We start from the raw sequence: 14,930 nt of genomic DNA on the forward strand, positions 1-14,930 counted from the left end.
GATCTTACTAAATGCATATGAGTAGATGCTGAGAAAGAAAGACAGCCCAGCCTCTGTTCTCACAAAGCTGCTGGTTTGAAGTGCCATAGATAAATCTGTCTTGGCTTCGTAAAAGACTGTCTTAAAATGTGTTTTGTTTGATCCCGATGAGAAAGCATTAATGCTGATGCGTGCATGGTCCCTGGCACAGAGTAAATGTACCTGTTGTTATTAGATGGAAAGGAAATGGGAGGTACACAGGGACAGTGTGTTCCAAACTTCTAGCAGATGATGAAGCAAACCTCCCCACCCTATTACTTTGTAATTCCCCATAATTTCACTTTCAATAGTTTGTCATCTTATTTGATAACGACCCTGATAGAAAGAAAAGCGAAGTGCTCAGCAGCATGCTGAGAGCAACCGGAATGATTCATCAAAGTGAACAATTGCCCAAGCATCGCCAGGTGTAGAAAGTGGCTGAAAGTTGCACCAGGAAAAACATATACTTTTGGACTTCTGCCATAGGCCCAAGAAATGGCAATGAGTAAACCGCTGGGTTGAGCTGGCAAAGCCTTCTTTTTGGTAGATATTTATTGAACACCTACTATCAATCAGACAGTGTGCTAGATACTGGGAATGTAAAAACTGAATAAAGTACAATGTTGGGCTTCAATAAAAATAAATTGCAATAAAGTTCTGCAATAGAACAATACATACAAGACCACACAGGGGAATAAAGGATTAACTCTAGCATGGGAGTCAGAGAAAGCATCTTGGAGAAGGTACAGGGTTTCTTTACAGGGTGATGAAAATGTTCTTTTTTTTTTTTTTTTAATTTTTTTTTTAAAGATTTTATTTATTTATTCATGAGAGACAGAGAGAGAGAGAGAGACAGAGGCAGAGGGAGAAGCAGGCTCCCGGCGGAGCAGGGAGCACGATAAGGGACTCGATCCCAGGACCCTGGGATCACGACCTGAGCCGAAGGCAGACGCTTAACCGACTGAGCCACCCAGGCGTCCCTTTTTTTTTTTTTTTAAAGATTTTATTTGGGTGATGAAAATGTTCTAAAAGTGATTGCGATGATGCTGGCACAGCCTTGCAAATATAGTAAGAACCATTGAGTTGTATACTTTAAATGGGTGAGCTCTATGGTATGTAAATTATATCTCCATAAAACTGATAGAGAAAAAAAGCACAATAGATGTAGAACCATTGCGTGCTCAAATGGCCTCAATTTTTCACATGTCTCGGTGTCCATACCCTTTGACATGTGACTTTCCACCTCCTCTCACTAAAGAGGTAGAGTCATTTCCCTACACATCAAATCTCGGTTGACCCATGACTTGCTTTTTCTAATAGACTGCAGGGAAATGGCTCAGGGCCAGTTCTGAGCCTGGGACTCAAGAACCCTTCCATGTTTCCATTTGACCTTTGCTCTCTGCCATTGCCATAAGAACATACCTGGATTAGCCTGATGGCAGATGAAAGACATGTGGTGCAGAGATGATTCTCTTTAATCATCCTATCTGAAGTCATCCTAGATTAGCCAAAAGCCAGCCAATTCCCAGACATGAGTCCCAGTCATGACCAGAAAAAAAACACCCTATCAAATCCAGCCGTGTCAACCTTCAAACTTATGAAATAGATGTTTTTTGTTTTAAGCTACAGTGTTTCAGGATTGTTTGCAGGATTTTTTTTGGTAGAAAGGGATAACTGATAGAGTGGTACAACACATCATTCAAGAGTCATCTCATGAACTTCAAGAAAGAGGATAAAGAGTATAGTGAATGAAACTCAGAGCTTCCTGCACACCTTCTCTTACAGAGGAGTGGGAGGGTTAGAATACACATATTCAATGGTGTGTGTGTGTGTGCATAAAAATGTAAAAATGCTGGTTAAAAGTAGTATAAAGTGGTTGGAAATTCCACAGTGACATTTTTAAAAATTTTTTATTATGTTAATCACCATACATTACATCATTAGTTTTTGATGTAGTGTTCCATGATTCATTGTTTGCGTATAACACCCAGTGCTCCATGCAGAACGTGCCCTCTTTAATACCCATCACCAGGCTAACCCATCCCCCACCCCCTCCCCTCTAGAAACCTCAGTTTGTTTCTCAGAGTCCATAGTGTCTCATGGTTCGTCTCCCCCTCCGATTTCCCCCTGTTCATTCTTCCCCTCCTGCTATCTTCTTCTTCTTCTTCTTTTTTTTTTAACATAGATTGTATTATTTGTTTCAGAGGTACAGATCCCACAGTGACATTTTAAAATATAGCATGTACTAGGATGCCTGGCTGGCTCAGTCAATAGAGCATGCAACTCTTGATCTCAGGGTCATGAGTTCAAGCCCCACACTGGGTGTGGAGCCTACTTTTAAAAAAACTGTAAATAAAATATAGCATATACTATTTAGTATCTAGTAATGATTGCACTGAAAAATACACCTTAATTTTTTCAGTATAAAAGTTTAGCCAAACAACATCATGTCTGTGGTATTTGAGCCAAAAATGTATAACCTTGACCTATTCATAAGAAAATGTTAGAATAATCCAAATTGTAGGACATTCTAGCAAAGCAACTGGCCAGCACCTTGAAAAGTGTCAAAGTCATGTGAGACAAAAAGAGGAATGTTCCCAGATTTGGAGGAAATAAAGGAGACGTGGCAATTAAATGAATTGTGGAATCCTTGGATTCTAGAACAGAAAAAGGACAATAGTGGGATGATTAGAAAATTTTGAACACGATCCATAGATTAGTTAATAGTAAAAAATATTAAATTAAATGTTAATTTTCAGGTTTCAATAGTTGTATTATGTAAATAAGTTCTCAACATTTGTAGAAGCTGGGTGAAGGATTATACAAGAACTCTGTGTACTATTTTAGCAACTTTTTTGTAAGTCTAAAATTATTTCAAGATAAAATGTTTTTTAAATAAGGAAGTTAGATGAAGGATAATGTGATCACATTTATACACTTAAAAAAAAAGACGAGTATATAGAAAATTGTTAGCAGCAAATGATTTGTGGACATGCCAGGCACTGTTCTAGATACTAGTGGTGTAGCAGTCAATAAGACAGAAAAAGTCTCTAGAATCACTTGTAAGCAGACAGAAATATACAAGATAATTTCCAGCTGGTGCTAAATACTATGTAGAAAATTGAAAACAAGGTGGGAGAGTGAAAACAGATTGGGTAGGCTACTTTAGATTAAGTGGCCAGGAAAACTCTCTCTGAGGAAATGTTACTTAAATGAGACCTGACCGACCTAAGGGGCCCACTTTGTGAAGATATGGAAGGGACATTCTAGGCTGGGAAAAGCAAAGCAAAGACTCTGAGGCAGAAGCAGATAGAAAGTATGACAGGAAGAGAAAGGCTAGATTAGCCCAGGATAGAACGTGACCAGATCAGACTAGAGCATAGGGACTATTCAGAACGTAGGCCTGGGTAAGGAGTTTGTGTTTTAGTTCATGTACAAAAAGAAACCATTGCATGGTTTTAAGAGAGATGGAACATGATATAACTGACATTCTTTAATATGTCACCTCAATTTTTTTTGCATAGAAATTGACCTGTGAGAGGGCAAGAGTGGAAGGAGGAGGGCCTGTGAGAATTGTGATTGCAATAGGTCTAGAGAAGGAGGGATGGTGGCTTGACGAGGGTGGTCAGTGAAGGCAGAAAGCAGGGAATAATTTGGGATATATTTTTTTGGAGGTAGAGCAAAATTTTGCAGATGGATTGGATGTGGGAAGTGAGGGAAAGCAAGGAATCTAGGATAATTCCTTGTTTTCTTGTGCAACTTGCGTAGATTTTGGTGCCAGTTACCAGGGGAGATTGACGGAGGAACAGTTTTCTTGGGAGAAAAAAATCGAGAGTTCTTTGGGGAAAAAAAATCAAGAATTCTGTTCTAGCTATATTAAATTTGAGACATTAGATCTTTGTTATTTCAGGGGTTTTTTTTGCATTGATTAGTGTGTGCGTGTATGTGTGTGTGTGTGTGTGTGTGTGTGTAAGCATAAGTGTATTTTCTTTTAGGAGCTTAGATTTTGAAAAAAAATAATGAAGTAGGTTGAGGAACATTCAAAATATGCTTGGTCAACCAGGTACCTCAATTATTTAAATAGACAGGGAGCATATCTCACCTGGAAAAGTTACTGGAATGAAACTAATATGTAGAACAAATGGCTCCATCCTAAAACAAGCCGTTATAGAATTCACAAAGAAAAGCAGTGTATTAAATTTGTTCCTGAGCATGAACAATGCTGGGCATCCATGAGTGAACCTTTTTATAATCATCATCACCCATGTAAATACATCTTTCAAGAGAAAAACAATAGAGACCATGCACATGTCCTTCAGGTTTAGAAAATGGAACTCTGACTAAATGTGCAGGTAGGAAGAGATATAATAGTAATTTCTTTTCTTTTTTAAAGGAACACTGCACAGGTAACCTGGGGACTATAAGAGTGTAACTGCGGGAGGGACTGGTACAGTGGTCAAGGAGGTAAGCCATGGCATCCCACAGGCCATGGCCTATTCCCACCAACACTGACTGGTTGAAAAACTTGGTTCAAGTTCTATAACTTCTCTGTGCCTCTGTTGTTATCTATAAAGCTGGGATAATAATATGTGGTAGACCCTGTAATGCCCGTGCCCTCCCCTTTCCCAGATCCCCCTTCTTAGCTGCTAGGAGTGTTACCAGAAGATGACCTTCAGCTGCAAGCCCTCTGTTGGGATTGCCTTGGCTGAGGAAATTGTCTCTCCCAAGGTCACACCTCCTTCCAGGAGCAGCCCACATCCAGTGACTGGTCAAAAAGGGGTTTAAAGACCTGAACTCCCAGTTCAGGGTGGCTAGAAGGGCCTTCCAGCTCCAGAGCTCCAGGTGGGGTGGGCTGATGCCTTCACGGGGCTTCAACTTCAATGTCTCACTCTACCCAATCAGGCTTCCTCCTCCGCCCTTCCCTGGGAGTCCGTCCCAAGACCTGTCCCTAAGAAACATCTTGCAATGCTAATCTCTCCCTCAGAGACAAATGCTCACATTTATTGAGTCTTTTGAGATGAGAGGAAACACATATCCTGAGCTTCGTCCATTTTGTTCAGAAATAGTTCTGATAACCAGAGGGCTGGGTATTAAGCTCATTTTGTTCCTGCATTTTATTTTTCTGGCTCATTCATAAGTACTTGATCCTTATGAATAAAATAGAGATGAAACTTTTCCCATAAAACTGAAGATCCTAAAAACAAGAATAACCAGAGAGCTTTCATTCTTGAAAGCAATGAATGTAGGTTCACATAAAACTCAATTTGAAAAACAAATGTCATCCCAAAAAATCAGGTTATACATTAGATTAGACCACCCTCTAACACATCAGTAGGAAAAAAAAAAAGTGACAAATGCAAGCTAGCTGAAAAGTAAAGGCTATAATTTGTAAGAAGTTATCTTTGTATCACCTATGACTCTTCAAAGAGCATTAGTTGCATAATGTGGTTAAAAGCCAAGTATACAACATATACGACAGGTGACTATATTCCTCTTCCGACTGGAAAACCGAAAGTTTGTGATCCTGATCTCCTATATTTGTCTAATATTATTCCCTGACAAAAAGCCTTCATAGTGCGATCAGTTTTGCAAATAATCACCAAAAGAAGTTCCCTATCCTGGTCAGGGGGAGTTCTGGGTTGTTTGTTTCATATACGCCCATGTCCATTTGAAGACCTTGGGCTTCTGTGAGACTCGAAGTCACTATTCACGGCAGTTGGGGTCCATGCCCTCCCTCCAGTGGGCACCTTGTTTCTCAGCCACTAGTTGAATAAATTGGGAATGGCTGGCAAAAAGCTTAAGTTGATCACTGATGTCCACCCAGTTCACTTTCTTGGCATCATCACCAGCTTCCAGAGGAAGATGATCCATTATCTCACCTGTATTATCTCACCTATATCATTGTGGGAGTTCACAGCCTCTGTCTCCATCCACGCATTATCTGTGTTTCGGGGATCATCCACATAACCTTTATAGACCACAAAGTGCTCCTGACTGAACAGTTTGCCCAGTTGTTTCTCCAACTCCTGTGTTTCTGCTCTAGATGTCTGTAAGGAGTTCATGGCTTCCTCCCCAAATTCTCTCTTCAATGTGGTACTCATTTTCTCTCCTGGCTCCACCATTCCCCCTGGGATGGCCCATTCTCCACAGTCCTTCCTTTTGATGGCTACAAATTGCAGGACGTTTCTCTCAGAAAAAGGATGGATAATTTTCTTTCCCTTACTGTCCTTTTTCCACCTGGTTAAGGTGGGATCTGCAGCATGACTGGGACCCCACCGCCCCTAAAAGCCCTCTGCCCACCAGCCCTGTCCGACCCGCGGGGTTTCTAGGTCTGCCATTCTCAACCTCATACAAACCATTCAGGCTCCTTCTTTCAACATGCCCATCCTCCTCATTGAATTTAGGAGAGAAGTTCCTTTCGCCCACGGAGGGCCTGCCCACATGGGCCGGGCCAAGACAGAACAAGCAGTGTACTCGACAGGCTTGTACTCTGGCCGCTCGCTTTTTCGTCGGGGATCTGGCTTCGCTCCACTTTAGAGCCAGGGTACGGAGACGTCCTGGCCTTCTTGTGGGGGTCCTCCGTGGCGCCATTCGAATCTGACATGATGAAGCTTGGAGGAAACCCACATGAGGAAGATGGGCTCTGACCAGCCGAGATGTTGGGGCAGCTGCTGGGCCTGCGGGCCGCAGAGGCCAAGGTCATGCAGAGAGACACCGTCGCTAACCCCTTTGCCAGGCGGTGTCCAGCCATCCGCTGTTGCGCGGCCCGCGGGGATGTCCGTGGTGCTCAGGGGTGCGGGACGGCTCGTGGAACCAACCGTGCAGGGGGGCCGCACGTGGGGCTGGGGGAGAGGGGCACCCCGCCCCCGGCCATGCATGCCTTTTCATTTTACACTGAAAGATTTTGACATCTGGAAGGGCTTCCAAATGCGAAGTGCTGGGGTTGAGAGCATCGTCCAAACACCTCCAACAAAATTAGCACACAACAACGACAAAAGTGCTTTCTTGCTTACAGAGGTATTAGCCACTACAGGTAGATTTAGTTCCCTGGGTCCAGAACCACAGTCTGTTTGGGAGAGGGCAGAATGAATGTGTTGGGGGTGGCAGGTGAGGTGGTTGGAGGGGGGTAGAGGGGGGACACAAAATGCCTTGTTTGGGATGATGGAAAGCCTAGTGAGTGCAACCTCCAAGGGGAAAGAGGGCTCACTTGGTACACAGAACATGGTCCTTGTGGGTAATCCATGATGCACAAGGTATGGGAGATGGTTCAAATCTTGGGTCCACAATTTACTAGCTGAATGGCTTGGGCAAGTTGCTTCATCTTTCTCTTCAAAGGCATATTGGCTACAGCATGGCAGGTGCTGCATTAAGCACAGAAGATTCTACTGAGGTCTGTGCCACGTGACCTCTGCTCTTAAAGGATTCCAGTTGGGAAGGCAGCACATACATTAAAAAGTAGAACTAACACTGGAAGTGCAGGGCCCTGGAATTCTTAAGAGTTGAACACAATCCAGTTCAATCCCAGCTTCCCCTCCTTCCCTGGGACCTTCTTGGGCAAAGTTACTTAAACTCACTTCAGGTTCCTCATGTGTAACATGAAAATAATAATATCTATGTCATCAGGTTGTGCTGACCATTAAGTGGGATGTTAGACGTAGCGCTGTTAGCACAATATCTGGCTCACTGTGCACACTCAGAAATGCTACTTGTCATTACTAGAATTATCATTACCTTCTTGACCCTACACCTTGAAAACTGTGTAGAAAAGAATAGGACAGTTGCAATAATTATGAGAATTGAGCAGCTCAGAGTTAAACAACCTACGATTTCTCTGTGTGGAAAAATTCAGGCTGAGAAATAACAGCATCTAGATCCTAAAATGATAAATAATGAGCAGGAGAGGCACTGGCTAAGTCATTATATGTAAGAAAACAGACTCTAGGGAAAGGCATCTTAACATTTGAAACAGATAGTTTTAGAACAAATGGAATACTGTATACTCTAATTGAAACCCAAAGGATATTTATCATTTCCTAGGGGTTGTTCCATGTTACACCAGTCCCATAAATGATCTGATGGTCAAATATGTTTGGGAAATTCTACATATTTCACCACCCTCCCTTAGAAATTCAGGATTCACATTACTGTTTTAAAGATCCTGTGAATTCCAGTAAAAACAAACCGACCAACCCTAAACTATTTAATTCTGTTTGATTTAGAATTTTCAGATTACTTGACCAGAGAATGCTTTGTTTATGCAACAGTTGGTATTATTTTAGGAACACACCTCCTCAACTTTAGAAAAGTTTCAAAATGTGTGTGTGTGTGTGTGCTTGAGGGTAGGTCTCTAACCATTTGAAGTTATCACCCTCACAGTGGAAGGCAGCTATTGAAAAGACACCCATCACCCTCTTAAAGAACCCTAAGCTAAATGAGCCAGGATTCCAGAAGGCTTGAAACCCAGAAATAGCTGGAACTATTGAGAACAAAATGTAGAAGACGACTGACAGCATAGTGATGTGAGACCTGGTCATCATCAACCATTATCATCATCATCATTGTTGAGAACATGCTGTGTGCACTGTACAAAGAACCACGAGAAAAGAAAGATGATTATTAAGGGACGTAGTCTCAGGTCTGTAAGTCATGTCTTCCTATGGAATTAGAATTAGATAGGATTCCTCAGTGGAATTCTTATTCCTCTGAGACTCCAGGAAATGTAGTAGGAAAACCATGATATGAAAAGGTAAACATGTTGGAAGAAGACACTTGTAAATTCCTCATATTATTATTTCCAGGCATCATAATCTAACTCACAAGAAACAAATGAAGCAGGAGTCTTGGGCCTGGTTCTAGTTTTCCCCTATCATAGGCTGCATAGCTTTGCACCTGACGCTTGGCTTCTCTGGGTCTTGGTTTCTCACTATAAAAGGAATCGGATGGCCTCTGTTATCTGCTCAAGTCCTTCCAGCTTTAACATTTTATGATTCTAGGATCTTTGAAAATCTCATTATTGGAAGGCCAAGGTCGATTTTTGCTATGACTCAAAACAAAACAAAACAAAACAGATGTTCAAATATAAACAACCAGATGCTCAGGGGGCAACAGACACTCGAGGAAAGCAAGGGATCAGCGAAGGCTTGGTATGTCAAGTACAATGCACAAATACAGTGGGCCAAAGATGACTTCACGGAACACCTACCTGGAAAAGGACATTAAAACCAGTAATGAGAGGTTTTACTTGTTTTTACTATAATCAAAGAGAAGAAGACAGTTAAATCAGACCCTTTGATGATCAAGGTGCAAAAGGTGCCCTAAGGGAAGGAAATGAAGTATGATAGGCGAGAACAAAAGAATTATTTGCTGGGAAGCCACTGAGGAGATTCTCTTCTCTAAATTGTCATGCAAGACAGAAAAACAAACAGAACTCAACAGAGAATGTTCTGGTCCATTCAGGAGAAAGCCCCGAAGGAATTGTAAGCACAAACAGAGAACAAATCTTTGGTCTGTCACTATGAACTCTTCTTGGGCCAGAGATGGCCTGAGTGATTCCCATTTTATCAAGAATATTATGGAGGGCAGAGTGGGGATGGAGAGGACCAGGCTGATTACAGGACCCTAGCAGTGCGATAACCCCTAATCATCCTTCCAGCCTCTCTTTGGGAAACAGAAACAAGTGGTACCCGGAAAATTGGATTACCATGAATTATTTATCTCTCCCTAAAGTGATGCTAAAGTTCAACTTCTGAAAGAAATCTGGAAGGAAAGCAGAGAAGAGCTTTTCTCCTCTCTTTAAGGTGATAATACTGATAATAAATAACAATAATAAAATAACTACCATTTCCTAAGTGCTTTCTATGTACCGGTCCTTGGCACACTGATCAGTGAGCAATCAAGGTATTGGGTCATTAGTCTGGCTTTGAAGTCAAAGAGAAAAATGGGGGGTGCCTGGGTGGCTCAGTCGGTTGAGTGTCTGCCTTCGGCTCAGGTCATGGTCCCAGAGTCCTGGGATCAAGCCCCGCATCAGGCTCCCTGCTCAGCGGGAAGCCTGCTTCTCTCTCTCCCACTCCCCCTGCTTGTGTTCCCTCTCTCGCTGTCTCTCTCTCTCTGTCAAATAAATAAATAAAATCTTAAAAAAAAAAAAAAAACAAACAAAGAGAAAAATGGGACGATGATTAACTTTTTTTAAGATTAAAGAAAACTGTGCCTTTTAAGAAGTGACTTAGGATGATTAATGCAGCCATATATAGAATGGGGGCCATCTACAATTTAGCCTAAGAAATCTGAAGTAAAATGTGTAACAATGAGAGTCAAATAGCCTTTATTTATAGGAGAGGTAAGTTTTAGTGTGTGTGGTGTGATGCGAAGGTGTTAGGAAAGCCCAGCTGCCCCCAAAAAATGTCTTCCTGACCCTCTTAAAATACTGTCTGGATTTACACCATTAAAATAACCCCCTTTGAATGCAGTTAGTATTGCAAAATGCACATTTATTTCACATTCAGCTGTTGTCATGCTTTCCGGTGAATTAGTGGAGCAGGTCGACGACTAGCTAAGGACGTCAACTGAGGGGACAAAGATTCGAAGGGGGAGAAGGAGGGACCCTTCCAGAGGACGTGTGTGTGTGTGTGTGTGTGTGTGTGTGTGTGTGTGTGTGATCGCTCTGGTCAGTTCAGCAGCCTGTGGGCACCCGGTAGACCCCAGATCCTGAGCTAGGTCCCAGAGATTAAAAGGTAAGTAAATGAGGTTAATTGCCTCAAGAAGCTTACAGTCCAGAGAGTGAACTACACGAAGCTCATGGGGAGTTTTTTTTTTTTTAAAGATATTTTATTTATTTATTTGACACAGAGAGAGATAGCGAGAGCAGGAACACAAGCACGGGAGTGGGAGAGGGAGAAGCAGGCTTCCCGCGGAGCAGGGAGCCCGATGCGGGGCTCGATCCCAGGACCCTGGGATCATGACCTGAGCTGAAGGCAGACGCTTAACGACTGAGCCACCCAGGCGCCCCGCTCATGGGGAGTTTTGAAAAGTGGAGCCCGAGACTCAGAAAGGAAAGGTGGAGGGACCAAGAAGATTCTCTTCCATCACATTATATTGAAGGCTTGGACACCCGGTTAAAGGAAGGCTTTTTCTTGGTCCCAGGGAGCTCCCCCAAGGAACCATCAAAATTGATGCTGGTAGGTTTGACGCTCTATAGGCCACAGGATGACAGATCATTCAAATCCCTTTAATTCAATGATATTTTTTTTTGTCCTTTGAAATTTAAATTCGTCAAATATGACTATCTCAAAACTCATAAACTAGATTGCTGACTGTGAAATAGAGGCCCCTTGCTCATTTGTCACGCCCCCTCCTTCTGCCAGAACTCCACCAAGCGCAGTCAGTCCTGACTGAACAGTGGGGCTGCTGAGGCCGGTGTTAGAGGGGGTGGCAGGAGGCGCACAGATGAATGGCATCCGGGAGCATAACAGAGAACTTCTTTAAACAGCACACCAGAGGAGCACCATGTTTTCAGATGGCATTCAACGAGCACCCTAAGACATAGTTTCTAGGAATGGAGAGAACACTCAATTCCTGCTGAAAAGATATGGGGACAAGTTCTGACTCTGGTAAATACCGGCTAGCCGAATAGCCATGGGAAATCCTAACAATATTCAACTCTATTTATGGAAGACTGACTACATGCCAGGCACTGTGTTGTTTTACCTGTAAAAAACATTTAATTCTCCTGATGACCCACTGAGGTAGATTCTCTCATTTTCCTATTTTATAGATGAGGAATCTTAAACACAGATAAGTTCAAGGTCATATAACCTCACGTGTGTCAAAGCAGGCATTTGAACACAGGTAATCGAACTCTAATATCTGCGTTTAGCTATCGACATACTCCAGTTACCTAAGCCTGTGAGGCCTCAGGTCATTCACTTAAAAATGACATGTTGGGCCAGACAATGTCTTGACTGCTTTGGGGCTTTAAAATATCCTGATTCTAATTATATAAATTATACCCATACTTAATATTCTTAAGATTAGTCTGTGTTTCTGAGTAGTCTGTCTTAGAGAACTGAAATCTAAAGGCAAATATCTGAAATCTGGTCTTAGATCCCAGCTCTACCTTTTGTTCAGTCAAACTGGACCATATTATCCACTGTTCCCCCAAGAAGGCCCTTCCTTGATCTCCATTTATTGAATTCTACCCATCCTTCAAAAGCTAGCTGAAATGCCAAGTTAGAATGCAGGTCTATTAGGCTGTTGGGGGTTGAGATTTGGGAGAAATGTTTGAGCTAGTGGAAGGAAAAGACGTAGGGTAGGAAAAAGAAAGGTGGAAGGAGCCACTCACAGATGCGGAAAGCTAAGAGCAGTGATGTCGGTGACCTGCACCAGCAAAGCCTTCCCTCTGATGGGCAATAGTGAAGCCACCACAGTTATATTCACCGGTGCCCAGGTAGTAGGTGAGGCGAAGATGAAATGAGATACCGTAGGTGAAATATCTAGCACAGTGTCTGGAGGGGACTGTACAATAGCTCCGAATTCCATGGCCTACCATAGGAATCTGCTCGTCTCCTTCATGCTGAAGAAGGCTGCCATCCTGCCCAGGAAGGAGTAGGACAAACAGAGGTAAGGGAGAAAAGAGAAGTTAGGAGGAAGTATATTGGAACACGAAGAGAAAAATGAGAGCTAGAGAATAAGACAGAAAAGGAGATATAAGGGAATTATGGTAGAGAAGAGGACAGAAGGAGAAATGGAAGCAAAAGGGCAAAAAGGGAACAGAGGGAGGAAGGTAGTTCTGGGGCTTGGAAAGAAAGTTTGTTCTGCTCCTGCAGAATCCCGTGCGGAGGAAGAGTCCCAGAGGTAAGCAGGTGCCTCGCCCAAGCCCTGAATGTCAGTGGCTTGCCGCTGTGCTCTCTGATCCACCTCCTTTCCCTACTCTGATCTGTACCGTAGGGGCTCTGACCCCTGCTCTCTGTCGTCTTGTCCACTGGCTTCTGCTTTCTACACTGGGTGGCCCTGGAGGGTGGGAGGAAGAAACCAGGGGATTTCTTGGCTTTGGGAGGCACCTCCAGCAGTAGTTGCAACTTCCTTCGTGGCTCCAGCTCTCACTGGGCAAGACCTTCATGGTTTTGGCAGCCTCTTCCCTTTGTCCCTCGGGCCCTAGGAGAGGAGATGCATCCAGCAGTTGCTAATCTCAGGATTGCCTCACCTTCCCCTGGTTGCACTTCCAGTTCTTTCAACACCTTTGTACCTAATTCGCTGCATTAAATCATCACTATTGAACTGCCTGGGAAAGAAAACTTTCACTTGGATTTACCCTCAGAGTTCAAAGGCAGTGTTCCCAGTAGGACTGGAAGCAGAGAATCTAAAGAGAGAAAGAAATCCAGCCATCCCAAGAGTCGAGAAGGGTCTGGGTCTACTTCCCCAGTACTTGATTGGAGAGTGACAAATCCATACTAGCTGTCAGAGTTGAGGGACTCTTAGCTTAGGAACTATCTGTAAAAGAACGGGTTCACGGCCATTCATGTCTATTCCTCCATGATTTACCATACTCACTTTAATCACCTTGAGCCTGAGTTTAAGGAACATCTCAGTTTTATTCCCCCAAGGGTTATCAAGTGCCCATTATGTGTATAGATGGCACATAGCTAGGTGTGGTGGGGAAGAACACAGAGACACAGGGGAAATGGAGGGCATTCTCAGTTTTTGGAAGTGTTTGCTTTTTGCAAGATGAGGTTTGCAGACTACCAGGAGACCCTCTTGATAGAGACTCAAGATCTTGAGTTTTTCTAGTACCAACAGAGCTGCAGACACTCAGTAACAATTTTGTTCTTACAGCGTTCATCTCTCCCATCCCCAGGGCCCTGTTAAAACCAGGCTCTTGTTCTTAAGGAATCCACAGACTAATGGGGGCACAGAGTAAGCACATGACTGACCCTCAAGCCAGACTGATGCCAACCACTAGGGGTGGATTCTGCACGGGGTTCGGGGAGACTGCACAGAGATGGTAGGAGATGCTAGACAAGCTGAGCTTACGAGGGTTTGACAAGCTGAGGGACCATACAGGGTTTTCTGGGATTTTTGGCAGAGAACACAGCAGGATCAAAATCAGTCTCGAAAGAACAGAGGCATCTAAAGTGTTGTCCATAGGCAAGGGTTTGGGGGGTGAGGGTTGGGCTGTGGAGAGGAGGAGACTGACTGGTGGAGGCCCAGCTGTGGAAGACTCTGAAACTAAGGAATTGGGGTTTGAGGCCATGGGGAGTCATCTGGGATCTTAGGCATCATGTGGCAAGGTCACTTCTGGGATGGCAACTTTGAATGCTGCGTGAGGACAGAATACAAGCAGCGAACCTGGAGGCCGGGAAGAAACAGCTCTGATGGATAGCTTATAGAGGAAGGTTCGGCGTGACCATCGCTGAAGGGGTACATTTGAGCTGCTGCTTTCCATCCATTCAAGGGCAAGCTTCCTCCGTCTGTTGGGGGGGTGGGGAGGGAAATGCCCCTTCTATGGCTGAATGATACGAAGTCTCCAGCCTCAGAAGTTTCGAATTTCTCCTTGCCAAGGTCGGGCCACTACAGGTGGGCGATCGCGAGCCTTGGGCCAACGAGTGGCTCCACGCCCGCCCCCGGTGGCCGCCGCGGCTGGTCCCCTCCAGGCCCGGGCACCGCCGCGGGCCGTGCCGGGCAGGGCGCTCCGGGAGCTGCGCGGAGGCTGCTCGAGGAGGCCTGGCGGGCGGCGGCGAGAGGCTGTGCCCCAGTTTGTGTCCAATCAGGGAGTGCGGGCTGTGCCCCGAGCCGGGCAGCAATGCGTAAACAAACCCACGGCAACTCCTCCGCCCCCTCGGCGCGCTCGCCCCGCGCCCGCCGCCGCCGCCGCCGCCGCCGCCGCCGCCGCCGCCGGCTCCGCTCTCCTCGCGCCCGCC

General features: G+C 44.3%; 1 pseudogene; it reads right to left on the bottom strand.

Moving 5' to 3' along the window:
- Positions 1-5,721: 5,721 nt before the first annotated feature.
- Positions 5,722-6,769, bottom strand: LOC116649485 (annotated as a pseudogene).
- Between the last annotated feature and the right edge of the window lie 8,161 nt (positions 6,770-14,930).

The sequence above is a fragment of the Phoca vitulina genome, unplaced genomic scaffold (assembly GCF_004348235.1).
Source record: "Phoca vitulina isolate PV1807 unplaced genomic scaffold, GSC_HSeal_1.0 scaffold48, whole genome shotgun sequence".
NCBI lineage: Eukaryota > Metazoa > Chordata > Mammalia > Carnivora > Phocidae > Phoca > Phoca vitulina.